The 22,376-nt window shown below is 37.7% G+C and overlaps 1 non-coding gene across 1 annotated transcript; it reads right to left on the bottom strand.

Annotated features, from left to right (window-relative positions):
• Positions 1–2,902: 2,902 nt before the first annotated feature.
• Positions 2,903–3,009, bottom strand: LOC121217021 (small nucleolar RNA R71). Its single transcript, XR_005913228.1, has one exon. It is a non-coding gene; the product is annotated as a small nucleolar RNA R71 (small nucleolar RNA).
• Positions 3,010–22,376: the final 19,367 nt, after the last annotated feature.

Below are 22,376 nucleotides of genomic sequence, written 5' to 3'. Positions count from 1 at the left end.
AGAAATTAGCTAATATGTTGTGTTGATGCATGATTTTTGCATGTATGAGACTTTAATGTCTAATGTATAAATATGGGCTAAGTGCCTTGTGTTCATCTTTTTGATGCCTAAATGATGAAATCAATTTATTTGTTTAATTAAGCTCAAGAGCAAAGGGGAAATAAATCCGATAAAGGGAAGGAAAAAGTGGTTGAATAGCTAGCGGAATCGTTCGACAACACCCGAGGTAAGTTCTTGAGTAAGAGAGCTTAAATTACGATGTGATTAAATCATGCTCTATGTGTGGCTATTGAGCCGAATGTGCAAGGACGATATGTGCCTTGTGTTTGAGTTTCGCAAATGAAAATGAAATATGAATGTGCCATGAATTATTGTTAGATGTGCATGATTAATTGAATGCTGTCCGGGCTAAGTCCCGAAGGCTTTGTGCTAAGTGAATATATCCGGACTAAGATCCGAAGGCATTTGTGCGAGATACAAATTCCGGGTTAAGCCCCGAAGGCCTTTGTGCGAGATACTAAATCCGGGTTAAGTCCCGAAGGCATTCGTGCGAGTTATTAAATCCGGGTTATGTCCCGAAGGCATTGTGTGAGTTACTAAAACCGGGCTATGTCCCGAAGGCATTTGAACGAGGAGCTATATCCGGTTAAATCCCGAAGGTACGTGATTTGGTAATGAATGAGCTTGCTGTAAAATTCCAGCGAATACTCGAAAAACATCCCAATATGGGGATATGTTAAGTATGTGTTGAATTTAATCGAGCCCTTACAAATAAATGTTCGCTCAGTTGATAAACAAGCTACCGGCCTTCGGCTAAGTTAGTCTATTGTGTATGTACATAAGGGTTGTTAATGTTGTGAATCAAGTTTGATATCGGTAAATTGCGTATTATGAAATATTCCGTTTAGCTAAATGTGTGTTATTCTTTGTTTATGCTGGAATTCCTTGCTCAAAACTTACTAAGCATAAATTGCTTACTCGTTACACTGCTCCTCTGTTTTATAGATTTTTGGTTCTCCAGCTATCGGACTCGGGATCTTGAAGTCGAAGTCGCCCACACTATCAAAGGCTCTTTTGGGTACTATTTTGGTTGAATTTTGATATGGCATGTATAGGACTACCCATTGTTGTTTTTCGAGTACTTTATGAAATGTATAAGTGTACAGCCATGCGAAAATGGCTTGTAGAAGTGGAGTATGGCATTAGACCATTCGTGTTTATGAATGTATAGATGGTTTCATGAAGTAACTATAGTTGGAATGGAAGTGTTGAGCAAATGATCAGCCATTGGAATGGCTAAGTATGATCATATGTGGGCATATGTATGACAAGGCCCTAGTTGGTCCATGAAACCCCGAAAATAGGTAAGGTTTACTTTGAAAACAGAGGCTGACAGCAGCAGTGGTGTGGATTGGAAAAATCACAAGAATCCGTAGGAGTGGAATTAAATAGTGAATAAATTATGTAATCGAACCTTGATGAATCTACTTTCATATGAAAGTAACGAGACAATCATATGAACAGTACAGTAAGAGATATTCGGGTTCTTGTGGAACAGGGCTAGAACAGTTTCTGGATTCCCTGTTCCGACTTTGGAAATTCACTATAAATTGACCAGAGATAATTAGGGGTCATACCATATATGTATGGATTCCTCTCTGAGTCTAGTTTCCATAGAAACAAACGGCATCAGTATTGAAGCTCTGTCCAGAGAGATATCCAAGTCGTAATGGGAAAATGTCAGTGTAGTCGACCCCTGTAACATGGGAGACTTTGACTAATAAACTGTACTAATTGGCCGGACCAAAAATTCTAGAAAAAAACACATAGGTGGGGACATGAGTCTAGTTTCAGGGAAAAATCACAAAACTGATTTTCGAGTTGTGAAACTCAAGATATGATTTTTGAAGCGACTAGTACTCAGACTGGGCAGTGTCTGGAAAAAAAATTTCAAAGTTTGTTAACATCTCGTGTCCGACTCCGGTGTCGGTCTCGGGTTCGGGGTGTTACAAGATTTGACTCCAATTCGATAGATTTATGTCGTCCTATCTCTAGGATTGCAGGCAACTCCGCTTAATTATAGAGGATCTACTCTTAAACAGGGACTTTTGCTCCATTGAATAAGCACATCAAAACCTGAATTAATTTCCTGGAATATTAAAACAAGGATTAAATCTCACAATTAAGAATAAGAACAAGTATTTATCATATAATTCAAATAGTAATAAGTTCCGTCTTAGGTTTCAACTTCCCTAGGTATTAGGGAATTTAGTTCATAACAATAGAGGAAAACATCTCAAAATTGGGACAACAACAAAACATAAAGAAACCCAAAGAACTTCTAAGGAAATTGAATGGATATCTTCAGTCTTAAAGGAGATCCTGCTTCTAAGCTGATTCTGATGGCTGTTCTTCTAGTCTTTTCTACTTTCTACTCTGCGTCCCCCCTTTTAATCCTCTTCTAGGGTGTTTATATAGACTTTGGAATGCTTCAAAACCCTTAAAATTAGCCTTTTCTGAATAGAATTAGACTTATGCTCGACAGGGACATGGCCGTGTGCCACACCCATGTGAAGGTGCTCAGGCCATGTGGAATTCTGACTTGGTTGAATGTCGACACAACCATGACACACAGGCATGTAGATTACCCATGTGGAAGTCCCTAGGCCATATAAAACACTGAATTAGGCCCAATTTGTCTGTTTTTTGCCCGTTTCTTGCTCCTTTTGCTATCCTAAGCTCTCTTGAGTATAAAACATGAAATTAAAGGATTAGGATCATCAAATTCATTAAATCTTATGATAATCCTTCCAAAAATATTCCAAGCATGGGGTAAAAATATGTATACATTATGGTTTATCAGAGATTTTTGGTTAAGTATTTCCCACCTAGCAAGAACGCTAAGTTGAGGAACGAGATCACAACTTTCCAACAATTGGGTGACGAGTCTTTGTATGAGGCTTAGGAGCGAGTCAATGAGTTACTTCATAAATGTCCTCATCATGGGATTCCTCATTGTATCCAGTTGGAGACATTCTATAATGGTCTCAATGCACATACAATATTGATGGTAGATGCTTCTACGAATGGTGCAAATTTGTCTAAGTCTTATAATGAGGCTTATGAGATCATCAAAAGGATTGTAAGAAATAACTATCAATGGCCAACAAATCAAACCGCTTCAGGAAGACGTGTAGCCAGAGTTCATAAAATTGATAAAATTGATGCTCTCACTTCGTTATCAGCTCAGGTATTGTCTATTTTCTCTATGTTAAAGTAGTTTATCGTTAATAGTGCTAATAATTTTGCAGCTTAGCCACCAAGTCCGTTTGAAGTAGTTTCCAGTGTGTATTGTGGGGAAAGTCATTCTTTAAAAAATTTCCCATTAATTCTCGAGTCAGTGTACTATGTGGGGAACCAACACCAAAATAGGAGTGGACAAGGATCCAGTCCAACTTATATAATTCTTCATGGCGTAATCATCTCAACTTTTCTTGGAGCAACCAAGGAAATGGACCAAACAACAACTTTATGCAACATAGACCCAACCAATCTCAGGGGTTTAATCAGCAAGCTCCAAAACCAGCCCAAGCTGAATCATTAAATAGTTTGGAGAACTTGATGAAAGTGTACATGGAAAAAAATTACGCTTTGATCCAAAGCCAACTAGCAACACTGAAAAATCTGGAAAACCAAATAGGCCAGTTAGCTACGGAGCTTCGTAATAGACCACAAAGAACCTTGCCGAGCGATATTGAGAATCCAAGAAACTTAGGTAAAGAACATATCAAGGCAGTGGCATTGCGAAGTGGTAAAATTCTGGAACCCCGATTGATTGATGTCAAAAATAAGCCTGTTGAAAAGGAGGAAAGTCAACCAGTTGTTGAAATTCCTACACCAAAGGAATTAGAATCTACAAAGACTGGCAAGGTAAATCCTAACTTAATGAATTCAGATACTTTAACATCTTCTTTAGATGCAGATTTACCTTCTCAAAAGAGTTGTTCGGTTTAACAGAAAGTTCTATCACCTCTAGATCCACAAAGATTATAGCAACACAAGCAGAAATAGAAGGTGCAATTCAAGAAATTTTTGGATGTTTTGAAGCAATTACACATCAATATTCCGTTGGTGGAGGCTTTAGAACAAATGCCAAATTACGTGAAGTTTATGAATGATGTACTATCCAAGAAGAAATGACTGAGTGAGTATGAGACTGTCGCCTTGATGAAGAAATGAAGTGCGTTCTTGTAGAACAAACTACCACCGAAATTGAAGGATACATGAAGCTTTACGATACCTTGTAACATTGGTGAATCTTAATGTGGTAAAGCTTTGTGTGACTTAGGAGCAAGTATTGACTTGATGGCTAAGTCTATTTTCAAGATGCTAAGGATAGGAGAAGTAAGACCTACAACTGTGACGCTCCAACTAGCGGATCGATCTTTCACATACCCCAAAGGAAAGATCGGTGATGTTTTAGTAAGAGTCGATAAATGTATTTTTCCTGTTTATTTCTTTAATCTAGATTTTGAAACAGATAAGGAAGTGCCAATTATCCTTGGGAGACCTTTCCTAGCCACGGGAAGAATATTAATTGATGTACAGAAAGGCGAACTCACCATACGAGTTCAAGATGATCAGGTAACTTTTAACATTCTTAAAGTGATGAAATTTCCTGATCTGACAGAAGAGTGATCAGTTATGAAAGAGTTAGAAATCTTGATTCCTATGGAAAGCAATTTTAAAAAAGAGCTGTTGGAGAAAGCCTTAAGGTTTGACCCTTTAGAGGATGAAGAAAGTGAAGAAAATATGGTTCTGGTGGAAGCCAATCTGAGAAATTTTATTCAATCCACATGATTTGAACCGTTCGAGTTGGAAGTCAGAGAATTTGTACAACTCAAATTGTCAATCAAAGAACCACCTACACTCGAACTAAAGGTACTTCCTTCCTATTTGAAAAACGTTTATTTAGGTGACTGTTCCACTTTGCCTGTGATTATTTCAGCAGAACTGACAAAAGATCAAGAGGAGCAACTAATTTCTATTCTAAAGAAATTTAAGAAAGCAATTGGTTGGACCATAGTTGATATTCGAGGTATAATCCCTTTATTTTGTATGTACAAAATTATTCTAGAGGAAGGTGTAAAAGCTCAAATTGATGGGCAAAGGAGGCTCAATCTTATTATGAAGGAAGTTGTGAGAAAGGAAGTGATCAAATGGTTAGATGCAGAAATCATCTATCCTATTTCAAATAGTTCGTGGGTAAGTCAGGTGCAGTGTGTACCGAAGAAAGGTGGAATCACGATTGTTGAAAACGAGCGTAACGAGTTAATTCCAGCGAGAACTATTACCGGTTGGAGAATTTGTGTTGACTGCAAAAAGCTAAATAAAGCCACTCGAAAGGAGCATTTTTCGTTGCCTTTTATGGATCAGATGTTAGATCGACTTGCAGGTAATGAATTCTATTGTTTTTTAGATGGTTATTTAGGATATAACCAAATAGTTGTAGCCCCGAAAGACCACATAAAACAACCTTTACTTGTCCATATGGTACATTTGCTTTTAGGTGAATGCCTTTTGGTTTATGCAATGCACTTGCAACCTTTCAACAATGCATGATGGCAATATTCACTGATATGGTTGAAAATTTTGTTGAGGTTTTCATGTATGATTTTTTTTGGTAACACTTATGATATTTGTTTGAGTAATTTGGCTAAGGTACTGAAGAGATACGAAGAGATGAATCTTGTCCTTAACTGGGATAAATGCCATTTTATGGTTAAGGAAGGGATTGTCTTAGGGCATAGAATTTCAAAGAAAGGAATTGAAGTTGACAAAGAAAATGTGGATGTAATTGAAAGGTTACCAGTCCCGATGAATGTGAAAGGAGTCAAAAGTTTCTTTGGCCATGCCAATTTTTATCGATGATTTATCAAGGATTTCTCGAAAGTTTCTAAGCTGTTGTGTTTATTGTTAGAGAAAGATACAGTGTTCGATTTTAACAAAGCATGTTTAGAAGCTTTTGAAAAGCTGAAAAAATGGTTAATCTCAGCCCCAATAATCATTACACCTGATTGGAGCACACCTTTTGAGTTGATGTGTGATGCAAGTGATTATGCTGTTGGAGCTGTGATGGGTCAAAGAAAAAATAAAGTGTTCCACCCCATTTATTATGCAAGTAGAACCTTGACGGGAGCCTAACTCAATTATACGGTAACTGAAAAGGAACTATTTGCTATAGTTTTTTGCTTTTGACAAATTCCGCTCATATCTTATAGGTACCAAAGTTACAGTATTCACTGACCATGTGGCCATTAAATACTTGCTCACGAAGAAAGATGAAAAACCGAGGCAAATTCATTGGAAACTTTTACTCCAAGAATTTGTCCTTGAGATCCAAGACAAAAAAAGGTGTTGAAAATCAAGTAGTTGATCATCTGTCGACGTTGGAGCAAGATGAGGTAACTCGATCACATGTGCCTATCAACGAGAATTTCCCAGATGAACACTTATTTGAGGTGAGTCCAATTCATGAAACACCTTGGTTTGCTAATTTTGCCAATTATCTTGCATGTGGAATAATACCTCAAGAAATGACATACCAAAAGGAAGAAATTTCTTCATGATAGTCGATATTATTTCTGGAAAGACCCGTTTTTGTTTAAACAGTGTACAGATAATATAATCCGAAAGTGTGTAGCTGAAAGTGAGATTGTTGAGATCTTATATCATTGCCATTCATCTCTAAGTGGGGGATACTTTGGTGGTGCACGTACTGTAGCTAAGGTTTTGCAAGCAATTTTTTTTGGCCTACACTATTTAAAGATGCTTATGCCTATGTGAAGAACTGTGATAGATGCCAAAAGATTGGAAACTTATTAAGGATGAATGAAATGCCCTTAACAAATATTTTGGAGATTGAATTATTCGACGTATGGGGCATTAACTTCTTAAGACCTTTTTCTTCTTCGTATGGGAAAAAAATACATCTTAGTTGTTGTGGACTATGTATCCAAGTGGGTTGAAGCGGAAGCGTACCCTACAAATGATGCTAAGGTAGTCATGTGATTCCTACATAAGCATGTGTTTACATGATTTGGGACACCAGGAGCTATTATTAGTGATGAAGGTTCTCATTATGTGAACAAGTGGCTTAAGTGGTTGCTTGATAAATATGATGTGAAGTACAAGATTGCTATTGCTTATCACCCCCAGTCCAATGGGCAAGTTAAAATAGTTGAAAAGGTAGTACGCCCCAGCAGAAAAGATTGGTCTCGAAGGCTCGATGATGCATTATGGGCCTATCGAATAGCATTTAAAACACAGTTAGGAATGACTCCTTATCGGTTGGTTTTTTGGAAGGCATGTCATTTGCCATTAGAGTTGGAGAATAGAGCTCATTGGGCTTTGAAAAAGTTGAATTTTGATCTTAAGCAGGCCGGTGAGAGAAGGATGTTACAACTGGACGAGTTAGAAGAGCTGGGGTTGTTTTCCTATGAGAATGCCAAAATGTATAAAGGAAGATAAAAAAGATGGCATGATAGTCATATACAACCTCACGAATTTAAAGAAGGTCAGAAGGTTTTGTTGTTTAATTTAAGGCTGAAGTTATTTCCTAAGAAGCTGAAATCCCGATGGAAAAGACCTTATATCATCTATCGAGTTTATCGTTATAGAGCTATTGAATTATACGAGAATTACGGAGGTACATTTAAAGTCAATGGTCAATGTCTCAAACATTATTAGGATGGTGACGTTGAGTGAGTTGAATTCTCGTTCAAATTAATAGACCTTTGATTTTTCATAAGCTTGTTTTGTAAATAAATAATTAATTAAAATTTATTTCTTAATTTAGTACATTTAATTAATTCTGTCTAAGGAGATTGGAACTTAAGCGGGACCACTGTGACCCCTCCAACCTTTCTTCGAAATTAATTTAATGTAATTTATTGAAAAGAATTCTAATTAAAATTAATTTTTTTTAAGTTTCATTTGTTTTGTTTAAATTTTAAATTTTTAAGTCAATAAAGGGGGTCAAATTTGGCCCAAATACTAATAAGTTCTTTTAATATGACACAGTCTGAATTTGAGGCCCATGACAGCAAAAAGAGGGAAAACTATACACCTATTGCCGCCACTTCCATTGCTTGCCGCCCAAGTAAATCTAATATAGCTAAGTTTTTGCTACATGTTGCCCTAATTTTTCCCTATATAAACCCCTCTTCGTTCTACTATTTTTCATATCCCTCAAAGCTATTTGCTTAAACCCTAAAAATCCTTAAATTTTTCTCTTGTGCCATCAACCTCAAATCCCGAAAGAAACCCTAGTTCTCCTCCCTTGTCGAAATCTCATATAACCACCGCAAAGAGACCTCCAGAGCATCAACGTCGCTGCCACATGTAGCTGCTATCATCGCTGCACACCACCGTTACTGTCGCACATTGCATTCATAGCTGTAACCTCTTCGCCATCACAAAATTTTTTCCGTAGCAAGTTCTACCCACTTGCCGATTTTTCTTCTTCTCCTGTAAGCAGAACTTTTCTAAATTTTCGGGAAAACACCATTTCTCGCAAAAGAACTAGATTGCCAAAGACTACTCCTGAAAACCCGATTGTGATCGATGAAGAAGTGAAAGAGAGATTTGATTCAATTTTCAAGCATTAACCTATGATGCCGGAAAAAGGTTTTAATTTGAAGAGTAATGATTCGATGGTTGTCCCTGTGCCAATTAGAAAGAAAATCAATTCTCTCAAGCGGGAACGTTTTTGTGATTCTTGTTCGCCTCCCAATGATGAACTAGTTCGAGAGTTCTATGCAAGTTTGACCATACAAGATGCTACTGAGGTCATCGTTCGGAAGAAAAAGGTACCTCTTACTTCTAAGTCCATCAGTGATTTGTTTAACCTACATGATGTTGAAGAATATGAGTACTACCATATGATGAACAACATCAATTAGGATTTTCTTCAACAAGTGCTGGATGTTGTGACAAATCCGGGATCCCAATAGATTATAAGAAAGTATGGGAGCCATTCTTGTCGCAGGGAATACTTAAAACTAGTAACAAAGGTATGGTTTTATTTTGTTTGCTATAGTTTTATGCCTATCTCACATAGTTCCACCATCTTGGTGGAATGAATGCTCTTGTTATATGCCATCTTAACAGAAAAGTCCATTAATATTGGGAAAATTATTCTCAAGGAGATTTATGACTGTGCTAAAAAGAAGACAGGAAGTGATTATTTCCCATCATTAATAACTTCACTTTGCTTAAGGGCCCGTTGAAACGACGGAAATGTGCAAGTGTACACAATCACAACAAGTAATAAAGTGATAAGTAAATGTCGAGTTATCGTACCCACAGGGACTGTGAAAAGGATTATTTATGAATGCAGTTTAAACACTTTGGTGAAGAAAAATATATTATTTAAAGAGGGTGATTAAAAACTTAAAAAAATTAAAATAAATGAAAAAGAAAGTAAAAGAAAGTTTTAATGCACGATTTCAAAATAAGATTTAATCCAGATGATATAATTGTGTTGGATTAATTACACTTCTAATTTTAGAATTATTAAACTTATGTTTATATTGTTACGAATAAAATCACGGCAACCCGATAATTTGCTAACTTATGAACATACTTACATACCAAAATCCATTCATCTCTTGACATATCCCTATGTCAATTCAACTGACTAAACAAATTCTAGTAAGCAAACATGTTATTGCACATACATACTTATTAAACTGAACTAATCTCTTGCATATTCCTATGTCAATTCAAACGATTAATTAAATCTAACAAGCATATGAGGTAACAAGGTATCCCTACCTTGAAACAACTTAATCATAATAATCTTGCAAGTTATGCAAGGCAATAATATCACTAGATACATTGCTAATTTAACCTTTAGCTACCTTAGAAGAATAAACATGCACTGATCAAGTACTGTGTCAATTAATTAAAATTTCAATCTGTTTAGATAATTAATTCATTAGTTACCTCAAAGTCATAACGCAAGAATAACTTAGGCATGATTTTACTTAATCAAGCATTTTACCGAGGCCTATAACAACATAAACACAATTTTAACAATTTAAGAAGATGAAATGCAATCAATCCAATATGAATTAAATTCAAGCTAATATGATTAAATTAACCATTCCAACAACATGAATACTCATAGATATGTTCATCATAACAACAACAAAAATTAAAGAGATAGGGAATAAGAATCAAATTCGGTGGTTTTTCGAGGCTTGACTTGGTTGCTCCGTTCTTCCCTCTTGTTGTCCTTGCTGATCAAGGCTTCGATGAACACTAAATTGCTGCTCCAAAAATGGTTGAAGAACACCCCTTTTCCAAGGGAAGAAATTGGTACAAGAGCAAGGGAATTGAAATGGAAAAATAAGAGAAAAAGAATGAGAGAGGAGAGAAGTGTTGTGAAATGAATGAGTAATGAATGAGATGCTTTGAATGATCAGCAAAGGGGGGCTTTTATAGCTGAGCATGGCAGCTGAAATTTGCTAAAAATAGCAGCCAAAGAGCCACCCCTTGGCCGGCTACCTATGTGGTAAAGTTGATGCTTTCAACTTTGCTAAAAATGGCTTGGGGCAAATCCAAAAATCTAACAATTATGGAGGGGTTTGAATGCAACTTTGACAAGAATTCAAGGGCTTCTTTGCAAGCTTAATTAATCAGATAATAAGCTGATTTAGGTCAACAAATGGCCTGTTTTGGGCTGCTCAATCTTTGGCCGGTTCACTTCAATCGGTTCGGTTTAACTGGGCCACTTTTTCCATAATTAATTAATAGTAATTTATTTAGCCCAAATAAAATTGGGTATAAATTAAAATTAATTATATTATGAATTAATACACATAATTGGATCGTCTTAGGCTGGAAATTAATTCACCTTGATACTTCAAATTGCTTCTCCGTTTTGTGCTTCAAGCAGTGTCTGCCGAGCCATTGTTCGCCCTTTGCGCAATTCTGTCGAAAATAACCAAAATTACTCAAAATTAATTATAAAATTAACTAAAATTCATCATGTTCATATTTGAAGTATAATTTAATTATTTATAAAAAGCAATTATTTTTCGACAAGAATTTAATTGAAACGGTATGATTTTAAGTAAAAAGGTATGTAAAAATGCGTAAATTTTCGTGTTCCCACACCCCCAAACTTAAGTCATTGCTCGTCTCGAGTAATGCACAAATTTTGAAAAGAATTTCTAGGAAACACCTTTGAAAATCTCCTTCAGAACAACATTTTTCCCAAAATTATGAATTTAATATACTTATGCTCAAAGACAAGAAATTTGATAGTTATGCTACTTAAGTAAACATATTGTTTAAATTAATCTCAACAACTATTATGATAGCAGAAATTAGACTAAATGCTTCCTAATAAAGTCATGTTAAACCTTACCAATGTGATTTTACTCCCCTTATTCAAGATTAAGCTACAATTATTAAGTTTAACTTTTGTCTTCATATGTTGTACGTAGCAATTTCTCTCCACTAATGTAGGTAGCATTGGAACTTTTGAATCAATAGGTCTTTAACAAGGTTGTAACATGCCTGGGCTTAAGGGTAGGTAAAAGATAGATAATTTTAGGCTTTTAAACCCTAGACTCAGCCTGTATCGGACCTTCAAAATAATCACCTTCAATACACCAACTTTCTTTGCTTTCATATACTTTTTTGTACATTCTTTTTTAGGTGCATATGCTTTTTTTTCAATCTACACGAGCATTTTCTTGAATTACCACAATTTTAAGAGCATTTTATACTTCTTTCCAACTCCCCCAAACTTATTTTCAATGAATACTTGGAATAGTATCGAGTCTAGTGTTTGGGACAATTTTGAGATAGTTAAGACAGAAGTGATGGCTAAATTTGCAAGGGTTCAAATAAAATTAGGCCATATAGTCTTAAAGTTGGGTTTCAAAGGATAAAAATTTCATCATGGTTGGCTTGAAATGCTCAAACGGTCCAAAGAAAAGTTGCCTAAATCATTTCCAACATTCCATACTTCCTAGGATTTCGCCTCAAGAAACTACTAAGTCAATTCTAAAGACTTAAACTTTCATGCATGACTAACTTTCGTACAAAACTAAAATTTTATGGTGTGATTTGCATGCTTTATTAAAAATACATTTATATCATTATTAAGCTAACATAAAAATTCATTGAAATAATAGAACTTTATTCATACTAAAGTTTAGCATACTTAATAAAATTTCAAATTATTGAACAAAATATATCCTAATCATAATTAATAGAAAAAATTATTCTGAGTGGAAATAATTCAAATTTTCAGTCCCCCAACATAAAAATGAACAATGTCCTCATTGTTTAAAGTGAATAGATACTATACACTAGGTAGGCTTTTAGAAAAGAGAAGGTGAGTCAATTTGACTGCTTAAGTACCAAGCTCTTTTCTAAATCCAATCCTAGACATGTAGATACCCATTGCCACACTTTATACTTCGTGACTTGCTCAAATTTTATTAGTGATTTTCCTCTCTTAATTTAAATAAAAAAATTCCTAATTAAATTAATCCTAAAATGACCTAAGAACAGAAATAAAATAAAGTCAAGATCCCCCTTTTATTTATTTGCAGACCCTTCCGAATTTGAATTATCTTTTGCTCCATCACTATCGCCTTTGCATGAATTGCTTCGCTCCTTCTTCGATAATGGTTCAAATATAAAATCTGGAAATTCAGGCACAAAAATAAATGGGTCATTGTAAATTTTCTTAAGAGCACTTCTCATTGAGTCATCCCTTATTTTTGAGTATCTCCAGTAAGCTTGTTGCTGCCATTGCATATGCTGCATTATGTCCATCAACTTTAACAGTTCATCTTGAAGGTCTGGGCTAGGCGTTTGAGCTCTAAATATTGAAGTTTCGTCATCAGGGTCAATTTCTGGTTCTATTGGTTCCACCTCATTAGGGACTTTAGTCGATTGTATTGGCTCGATCTCTGTGGGATTTTCTTCCTCTTCATCGGGATCCTCACTTTCTTCAACTCGCTCCTGTAGAACAAAATCTCTAGCTACCCGATAAAGGTCCCAATCTATGATTGTGCCCTGGCAATACCTTGTCTTCTTTATGTTTGCAACAATCTCAGCTTTTAAGCACAAAATTGTTATCGTAAAAAGAAAGTAAGCGGGGCCAGAATGTCTAGTGGCACAATTTCTCATCTCTCGTAGGATGATTTTTCCCACACCAATGGTTTTTCCAGTTAAAATCAAATATAATAAAACATTCGCTCTAACAAGATTGTAGTCCCATGTGAACAAGGCATAAGGCTGAAATGGATTAAATAGAACCATACCTTCGACATGTGGTGTCAAAGATTCTCTTCGACAAGTGCGGGTTCCTTGCTTTGACACAGTTGATAAACCGTAATTTATACATATTTCTATCATATGCTTAGCACGTTTTATAGATGATTTTTCCTTAAAATTGGTGAAGTCGATGCTCCTAATGCCTTAATTTCATGTTTTATACTTTGGTGAGCATAGGAGAGTGAAAGGAACGAGAAACGGGCCAAAAACAGAGAAAATAGGCCAATGTACAAAATCAACACGGCCTGGACTTCCTCACACAGGCAGACCACACGGCCGTGTCAATTTGGCAGAATCGAAACACGACTCATACGGATAGACCACACGCCCATGCCTATTTAACAGACTTGACCACGGCCTGAAGTAATCGCACACGGGCGTGTCCCTGTCGAGCCCAAGTTTAGTCCAATTCGGAAAAGGCCAATTTTGAGGGCCCTTAGGCATTCCAAAGCCTATAAATACACCATAAAGGAGGAGAAAAAGGGGACGGACAGGAGGGAGCAAGGAATTGCTCAAGGAAAACCGATTGATCCATCTCAGAAGTCAGATTCACCATCAAGACTGAAGATCTCCCTTCAAATTCCCTCAAGAGTTTTGGGTTTTCTTATGTTTTGTTATTTTTATTCTTTTGAGATGTTTTCTTTCATTAGTATGAACTAAAACCTCTAAATACCTAAGGGGAATGAAACCTAAGACGGATCTTGTTATTATTATCTGAATTGTATGATAAATATTTGACTTGTTCTTAATTATGTGTTCTTAATTCTTGTTTTGATATTCCAGGATATTGATTCAAGTTACACTCTTATTCAGAGGCGGAATAGACCCTGTGACAGCCCTAAAGTGACCCTAGTCAGAAAGCGATTTCGGGACCGCTAAACCGAGTCACCAAATTATTTGAATGTGATATTTATTGTCTAAAATATGTGATTATGAAGGTGTGAAAGTTTTAGGCTTCGATTTAGTAAATTGCATGTGAATTTAGTCAAAAGGACTTATGGGTGACATTTTTGAAATGTGATAGGCTAATCTACAAGGACCTAATAGTGCATGTAATCAAAAGGGAGGACTTGCATGTCAATTTCCCCCCCTAATATGTAGTGGCCGGCCATGAGCATGGGTGGACAAGATGTTATGGCTAACAACATGTCATAAACATGTTGGGGTAGTGCATTATGTAAGGATTAATAAAATAAAGAGCATGGGTGGACAAGATGTTATGGCTAAAAACATGTCATAAACATGTTGGGGTAGTGCATTATGTAAGGATTAATAAAATAAAGAGTATGGGCAATAAAATATTAGTGTTAGTAGGATGAGAAACAAAAAAAAAAGAAAAGAAAGGATGTGTGTGATTGTCCCCCCCATTGCCGTGAGTTGAAGGAAAGAAAAAAAAAAGTGTTCATCCTTTGGTTCATCCTTGGCCGAAAATTTTAAGGAGGAAGGAATAAGAAAGGTTGAAGAGGTTCGGCCATGCATGTAACTAGGCTAAGGTATGTTTGATGATGTTCCATGAGATGCATGCATGTTTTAGTTGTTCGCTTGAGTTCTACCTAGCCCGTGGTCTAAATCTTGCTATGTGATGGAAATGACACTCGGCCATGGATGCATCATTCTTGCTTGGTGTTGATGTTGTGTTGGTGAGATATCAAGTTATTTTTGTGACCAAGTTGAGATTTGAATTTTTGGAATGAGTAAGGTTTTCGGCTATGGTAAATATAAGGGTAAATGGTGTCTTGATGCATTCGGCCATGGTAGAAAGTAGATGTGAAATGGTAGTAAGATAAAATGCAAAATGTTAGTATTTGATTACTAGTGTATAAATGCGTATTAGCCGAGTTTTGAATTTGAAACGAAACGGTATATAACCAATACAAGTAACCATACTTGTGGGAAGTATTAAGCATATAATTGGCCTCAACATATACATGCATACTCGGCCACATGAGAAGATTTGTGTTGCATGCATTCGGTTAGAGGCAAGCATATTGATGCCTTTATCTTGGTTAGGACAATCGGCTAAAAGGGAGTGTGGGTTAATATGTTGAGTTGATGCATGATTTCACATGTATGTGACTTTAATGTCTAATGTATAAATATGGGCTAAGTACCTTGTGTTCCTCTTTTCGATGCTCAAATGATTAAATCAATTTATTTGTTTAATTAAGCTCAAGAGCAAAGGGGATCTAAATCCGATAAAGGGAAGAAAAAAGTGGTCGAATAGCCATCGAAATCGTTCGACAACATCTGAGGTAAGTTCTTGAGTAATAGAGCTTAAATTATGATTTGATTAGATCATGTTTTAAGCAAATCAAAATCATGCTCTTTGTGTGTGGCTATTGAGCCGAAATTGCAAGAGTGATAAGTGTCTTGTGTTTGAGTTTTGCTAATGAAAATGAAATACAAATGTGTCATGATTTATTGTTAAATGTGCATGGTTATTCGAATGATGTCCGGGCTAAGTCCCGAAGGCTTTGTGCTAAGTGACCATATCCGGACTAAGATCTGAAGGCATTTGTGCGAGTTACTAATTCCGGGCTAAGCCCGAAGGCATTGGTGCGAGTTACTAAATCCGGGTTAAGTCCCGAAGGCATTTGTGCGAGTTACTATAACCGGGCTATGTCCCGAAGGCATTTGAACGAGTAGCTATATCCGATTAAATTCCGAAGGTACGTGATTCGGGAATGAACGATCTTGCTGTAAAAATTTTAGTTAATACGCTTGTAACATCCCAACATTGAGGTATGTTTCGTATGTGCTTTGAATTAGTTGAGCCCTTACAAATAAGTATTCGCTCAATTGATAAATGAGCTACCGGCCTTTGGCTAAGTTAATCTTTGTGTATGAATATAAGGGTTGGTAATGTGAAGTAAGTATGATATTGAAAATTTGTGCATATGAAATTATCTGTTTAGCTACATGAATGCTATACTTTGGTTGTGTCTAAATTCTTTGCTCAAAACTTACTAAGCAATTAATGCTTACTCCGTTTCTTTGATTCTCTGTTTATAGATTTTGGTTCTTCAGCTATCGGACTCAGGATTTTTGGAAGTCGAAGTCTCCCACACTATCAAAGCCCCCTTTTGGTACAATTTTGGTTGAACTTTGAAATGGCATGTATAGGACTACCCTTTTGTTGTTGGTCATGTACCCTTCGGTTTTGTGTAAATTTGGATAGCCATGCGAAAATGGCTTAAATATACTTTGATCATAGCATTATAATCATTTTGTATGTTGTCCGCCGAGAGGTATGGAAATGTTGGTAACGGTTAGCCATGGGAAGGGTTATTCTTGATCACTTTTGGAATATGTATGACAAACTCTAGTTGATCCATGGAGGATCATGAAATAGGTAAAGTTTACCTTAAAAAAACAGATGCTGGCAGCAGCAGTGATGTGGATGTGAAAAATCACTAAAAATAGTAGGAATGGAATTAAATAGTTAATAAATTATGTAAAAGAACCTTGAGGAATCTATTTTCATAGGAAAGTAACGAAAAGATCATGTGGACAGTATGTTAAGAGATATTCAGGTTCTCGTGAGATAGGGCCAGAACGGTTTCTGGATTCCCTGTTCTGACTTTGGAAATTCATTATAAATTAACCAGAGATAATTAGAAGTCATGCCATATATGAATAGATTCCTTTTTGAGTTTAGTTTCTATAGAAACAAACGACATCAGTATTGAAGCCCTGTACAGGGAGATATCCAAGTCGTAATGTGCAAAGGTCAGTGTAGTCAATCCCTGTAACATGGGAGACTTTGACTAATAAACTGTACTAATTGGCCAGACCAAAAATTCTAGAAAAAAATTTGTAGATTCATATATGAGTCTAGTTTCAGGGAAAAATCACAAAGCTGATTTTCGAGTTGTGAAACTCAAGATATGATTTTTAAGGTGAAAGTGACGCAGTTAGCCAGCTTGCCTGGAAAATTTAAAATGGATTGTGCAAAGAAGTGATTTAAGTCTGCAAACCCCTCGTGTCCGACTCCGGCGACGGACTCGGGTACGGGGTGTTACAATTTTATTGGTATCAGAGCTACGGTTTAGTCGATTCTAGGACTACCGTACTACGTTTGGGTCTAGCTATACATGCCATTTTGTGATTATTTGATAGTGTGGTGATTTCTGACATTTGCAAATGTGTGTATTTATAGTAATGGATCCCGATCCTGACCGAGCGGTAGCTGATGATCTTGAGAGTGTAGCGCCTGCTCCCACACAAGGGACAGCACCGGCGGACTCTCAACCTAATGCTAGTAACCAGAATGATGAAGCTAGACAAGCTTTCTATAGCGTGATGAATGATTGGTTCAACCAATACATTCGAACTAATACGGCTGTTCCACAACCTCCATTCTCGACAAACACAACCCCCGCACCTACCATACCTCCGGTATCTAACCAAATAAGGTTAAATAAGCCCCCAGTTGACAGGATTCGAAAACATGGGGCTACTGAATTTAAGGCTACGGATAGTGATGATGCTGAGCAAGCTGAATTTTGGTTGGACAACACTATTCAGGTACTCGATGAGCTATCTTGCACACCCGATGAGTGCCTAAAGTGTGCTATCTCCTTGCTACGTGATTCTGCCTACTATTGGTGGAATACGTTGACTTCTGTTGTGCCTAGAGAGCAAGTAACTTGGGAGTTTTTCCAAACCGAGTTTCGAAAGAAGTATATCAGTCAGAGATTCATTGACCAAAAACGGAAGGAATTTCTTGAACTTAAACAAGGTTCCATGTCGGTTACCGACTATGAACTCAAGTTTGTAAGGCTTAGCCGATACGCACGAGAATGCATTTCCTCAGAAGCCGTAATGTGTAAACGTTTCGAGGATGGATTGAATGATGATATAAAGCTGTATGTTGGCATTTTGGAAATCCGAGAATTTGTGGCACTTGTCGAGCGAGCTTGCAAAGCCGAGGAGCTCAGTATGGAGAAAAGAAAAGCTGAGGTGGGAGCAAGGGAGTTTCGTAAGAGGTCTTCGGGGAAGCCCTTCCCACAGTCATCGAAGAAATTTAGAGATGGCTTAGGCCGGTATAGAGACACTTCGGGCTTTTCTAGACGAGATCGTGATCGACCCCTTTCGAGTGCACGAGTCACTTCGGTCGCCAGTGTGGGAAATGATTGTCGAGATAGAACGGAGTGCCAGTATTGTGGCAAATGGCATTCTGGAAGTTGTAGATTCCATGACCGCTCCTGCTACAAGTGCGGGTCAGTTGACCACTTTATCAAGGATTGCCCGAGATTGTCTGAACTGAATGTAAATCAGAGTGGGAAACCGAGTGCTACCACTGCTCGAGGTAGACCATCTAGAAACACAGGAAATGCTAGTGGTGGTCAGAGAGGATCTAGAGATGCTGCGACCAGATCTGAGGCTCGTGCTCCTACTAGGGCTTATGCTATACGCGCACGCGAGGATGCTTCCTCGCCAGATGTTATTACCGGTACTTTTACTCTCTTTGATACTAATGTGATTGCTTTGATTGACCCTGGTTCTACTCATTCTTATATATGCAAAACCTTAGCATCCAGTAAGACTTTACCTATTGAGTCTACTGAGTTCGTAATTCGGGTGTCAAATCCCTTGGGTCGTTACGTGCTTGTCGTCAAAGTGTGTAAGAAATGCCCCCTAGTAATTCGAGATTCCTGTTTTCCAGCGGACTTGATGCTTTTGCCGTTTGATGAATTTGATGTTATTCTTGGTTTGGATTGGTTGACCGTGCATGATGCGGTTGTGAATTGCAAAAGCAAGACTATTGATTTGAGGTGCGCAAATAACGAGATAATCCGAGTTGAGTCTACGGACTTAAAGGGGTTGCCAGCTGTAATATCAGCAATGTTGGCCCAGAAATATGTAAGAAAAAGGTGCGAAGCATACCTTGCGTATGCACTTGATAACAAGGAATTAGAAAAGAAACTTGAGTCGGTACCAGTAATTTGTGAATACCTGGATGTTTTTCCTGAAGAATTACCGGGTTTACCACCTGTTCGGGAGGTAGAGTTTGGTATTGAGCTTGTACCTGGAACTACGCCAATTTCGATAGCTCCGTATCGTATGGCACCAACCGAGTTGAAAGAATTGAAAGCTCAGTTGGAAGAGTTGACGGATAGAGGTTTCGCTCGACCAAGTTTCTCACCTTGGGGTGCACCAGTATTGTTCGTGAAAAAGAAGGACGGAACCATGAGGTTGTGCATTGACTATCGTCAGCTGAATAAAGTGACGATAAAGAATAAATATCCGTTACCGCGTATTGATGATTTGTTTGATCAACTAAAGGGAGCCTCAGTGTTTTCAAAGATAGATTTAAGATCGGGTTATTATCAGTTGCGAATTCGAGATTCGGATATACCCAAAACTGCTTTCAGAACGAGATACGGCCACTACGAGTTCTTAGTGATGCCGTTTGGGCTCACTAATGCCCCTGCGGTATTTATGGATTTGATGAATCGGATCTTCAGACAGTATTTGGACCGGTTCGTAGTTGTGTTTATTGATGACATCTTGGTCTATTCAAGAGATGAGACCGAACATGTTGAGCACTTGGGATTAGTGTTGCAAATTTTACGGGATAAGCAGTTATATGCTAAGTTCAGTAAGTGTGAGTTCTGGTTAAGAGAGGTTAGCTTCTTGGGCCACGTGGTATCCGCATTGGGTATTCGAGTTGACCCGAACAAAATTTCAGCCATACTTAACTGGAAGCCTCCGAGAAATGTTACTGAGGTTCGGAGCTTTTTGGGACTTGCCGTTTACTACCGACGGTTTGTAAAAGGTTTCTCGGTGATAGCCACACCCATGACGAAGCTACTTCAAAAAGATGTTAAGTTCGAATGGACGGGAAAATGTCAGAAAAGTTTTGATCAACTGAAAACTTATTTGACCGAAGCTCCAATTCTAGTGCAGCCCGAATCAGGCAAAGAGTTTGTCATTTATAGTGATGCATCCCTACTTGGGTTAGGTTGCGTATTGATGCAAGAAGGTCGACTTGTGGCCTATGCGTCGAGACAATTAAAGCCACATGAGAAAAATTATCCGACCCATGATCTCGAACTAGCTGCCATCGTATTCGCTTTAAAAATATGGCGACATTACTTATTTGGTGAAAAGTGCCATGTATTTTCGGATCACAAAAGTCTCAAATATTTGATGACTCAAAGAGACTTAAATCTGCGACAAAGACGTTGGCTTGAGTTGTTGAAAGATTATGAGCTTGTCATTGATTACCACCCGGGAAAGGCTAGTGTGGTTGCGGACGCCTTAAGCCGGAAATCACTGTTTGCTTTACGAGCGATGAATGTACACTTGTCTGTTCTACCCGACAATGTGTTAGTAGCTGAATTAAAGGCCAAACCATTATTGATTCATCAAATTCGTGAAGCTCAGAAAGTCGACGATGAATTGGTTGCAAAACGGGCTGAATGTGTTCCGAATATGGAATCCGAATTTCAAATTGATGATGACGATTGTTTGAGGTTCAGAAGTCGGTTGTGTGTTCCAAGAAATTCAGAACTCATTTCGATGATTCTGAACGAAGCCCATTGTAGCCAAATGTCAATTCACCCGGGGAGTACGAAAATGTACAACGATCTGAGACGCCAGTTTTGGTGGCATGGTATGAAACGAGACATTTCCGATTTTGTTTCGAAGTGTTTAATATGTCAGCAAGTAAAGGCGGAACATCAAGTGCCTACGGGTTTACTCCAGCCAATCATGGTACCTGAATGCAAATGGGATCGAGTCACGATGGATTTCGTATCTAGGTTGCCAGTATCGGCAAGTAAGAAAGATGCGATTTGGGTTGTTGTGGATAGACTGACTAAGTCGGCTCACTTTATCCCCGTACGTACGAATTTTTCATTGGATAAACTAGCTGAAATGTATATTTCTCAGATTGTGAGATTACACGGGGTACCTATTTCTATCGTGTTGGATAGAGATCCGAGATTCACCTCGCGATTTTGGAAGAAATTGCAAGAAGCTTTGGGTACCAAGCTGCATTTTAGCACCGCTTTTCATCCACAAACCGATGGTCAATCCGAGCGGATAATTCAGATACTTGAGGATATGTTGAGATGTTGCATCCTCGAGTTTAGTGGTTCATGGGAACGGTATTTACCTTTGATTGAATTCGCTTACAACAATAGTTTTCAATCAAGTATTAAGATGGCACCTTACGAGGCTTTGTACGGGCGTAAATGCCGTACACCATTGTTTTGGACCGAGCTCGGTGAAAGTAAAATTTTCGGAGTGGATTTGATTAAAAATGCTGAACAGAAAGTAAAAGTAATCCTTGAAAGTCTAAAGATAGCCTCAGATCGCCAGAAGTCGTACACGGATCTGAAACGAAAAGACATTGAGTATCAGGTGGGAGATAAGGTGTTTCTTAAAGTTTCACCTTGGAAAAAGATACTCAGATTTGGGCGTAAGGGCAAATTGAGTCCGAGGTTCATCGGGCCATACGAAATATCCGAATGAGTCGGTCCAGTTGCGTATCATTGATTTTACCCCCTGAACTTGAAAAGATTCACGACGTCTTTCATGTTTCGATGCTTCGACGCTATAGATCTGATCCATCGCACATAATTAGCCCATCAGAGGTTGAAATTCAAGCCGATATGAGTTATGAAGAAGAACCGATGCGTATCCTAGCTCGTGAAGTGAAAGAGTTGCGAAACAAAAAGGTTCCGTTAGTAAAGGTGTTATGGCTCAAACACGGGATCGAGGAAGCTACTTGGGAAACCGAGAGCTCGATGAAAGAACGATACCCAAACTTATTTACCGGTAAGATTTTCGGGGACGAAAATTTCTTAAGTGGGGGAGAGTTGTGACAGCCCTAAAGTGACCCTAGTCGGAAAGCGGTTTCGGGACCGCTAAACCGAGTCACCAAATTATATGAATGTGATATTTATTGTCTAAAATATGTGATTATGAAGGTGTGAAAGTTTTAGGCTTCGATTTAGTAAATTGCATGTGAATTTAGTCAAAAGGACTTATGGGTGACA

Source organism: Gossypium hirsutum, chromosome A02 (assembly GCF_007990345.1).
Source record: "Gossypium hirsutum isolate 1008001.06 chromosome A02, Gossypium_hirsutum_v2.1, whole genome shotgun sequence".
Lineage (NCBI taxonomy): Eukaryota > Viridiplantae > Streptophyta > Magnoliopsida > Malvales > Malvaceae > Gossypium > Gossypium hirsutum.
This window is presented reverse-complemented; position numbering and strand designations above follow the sequence as displayed.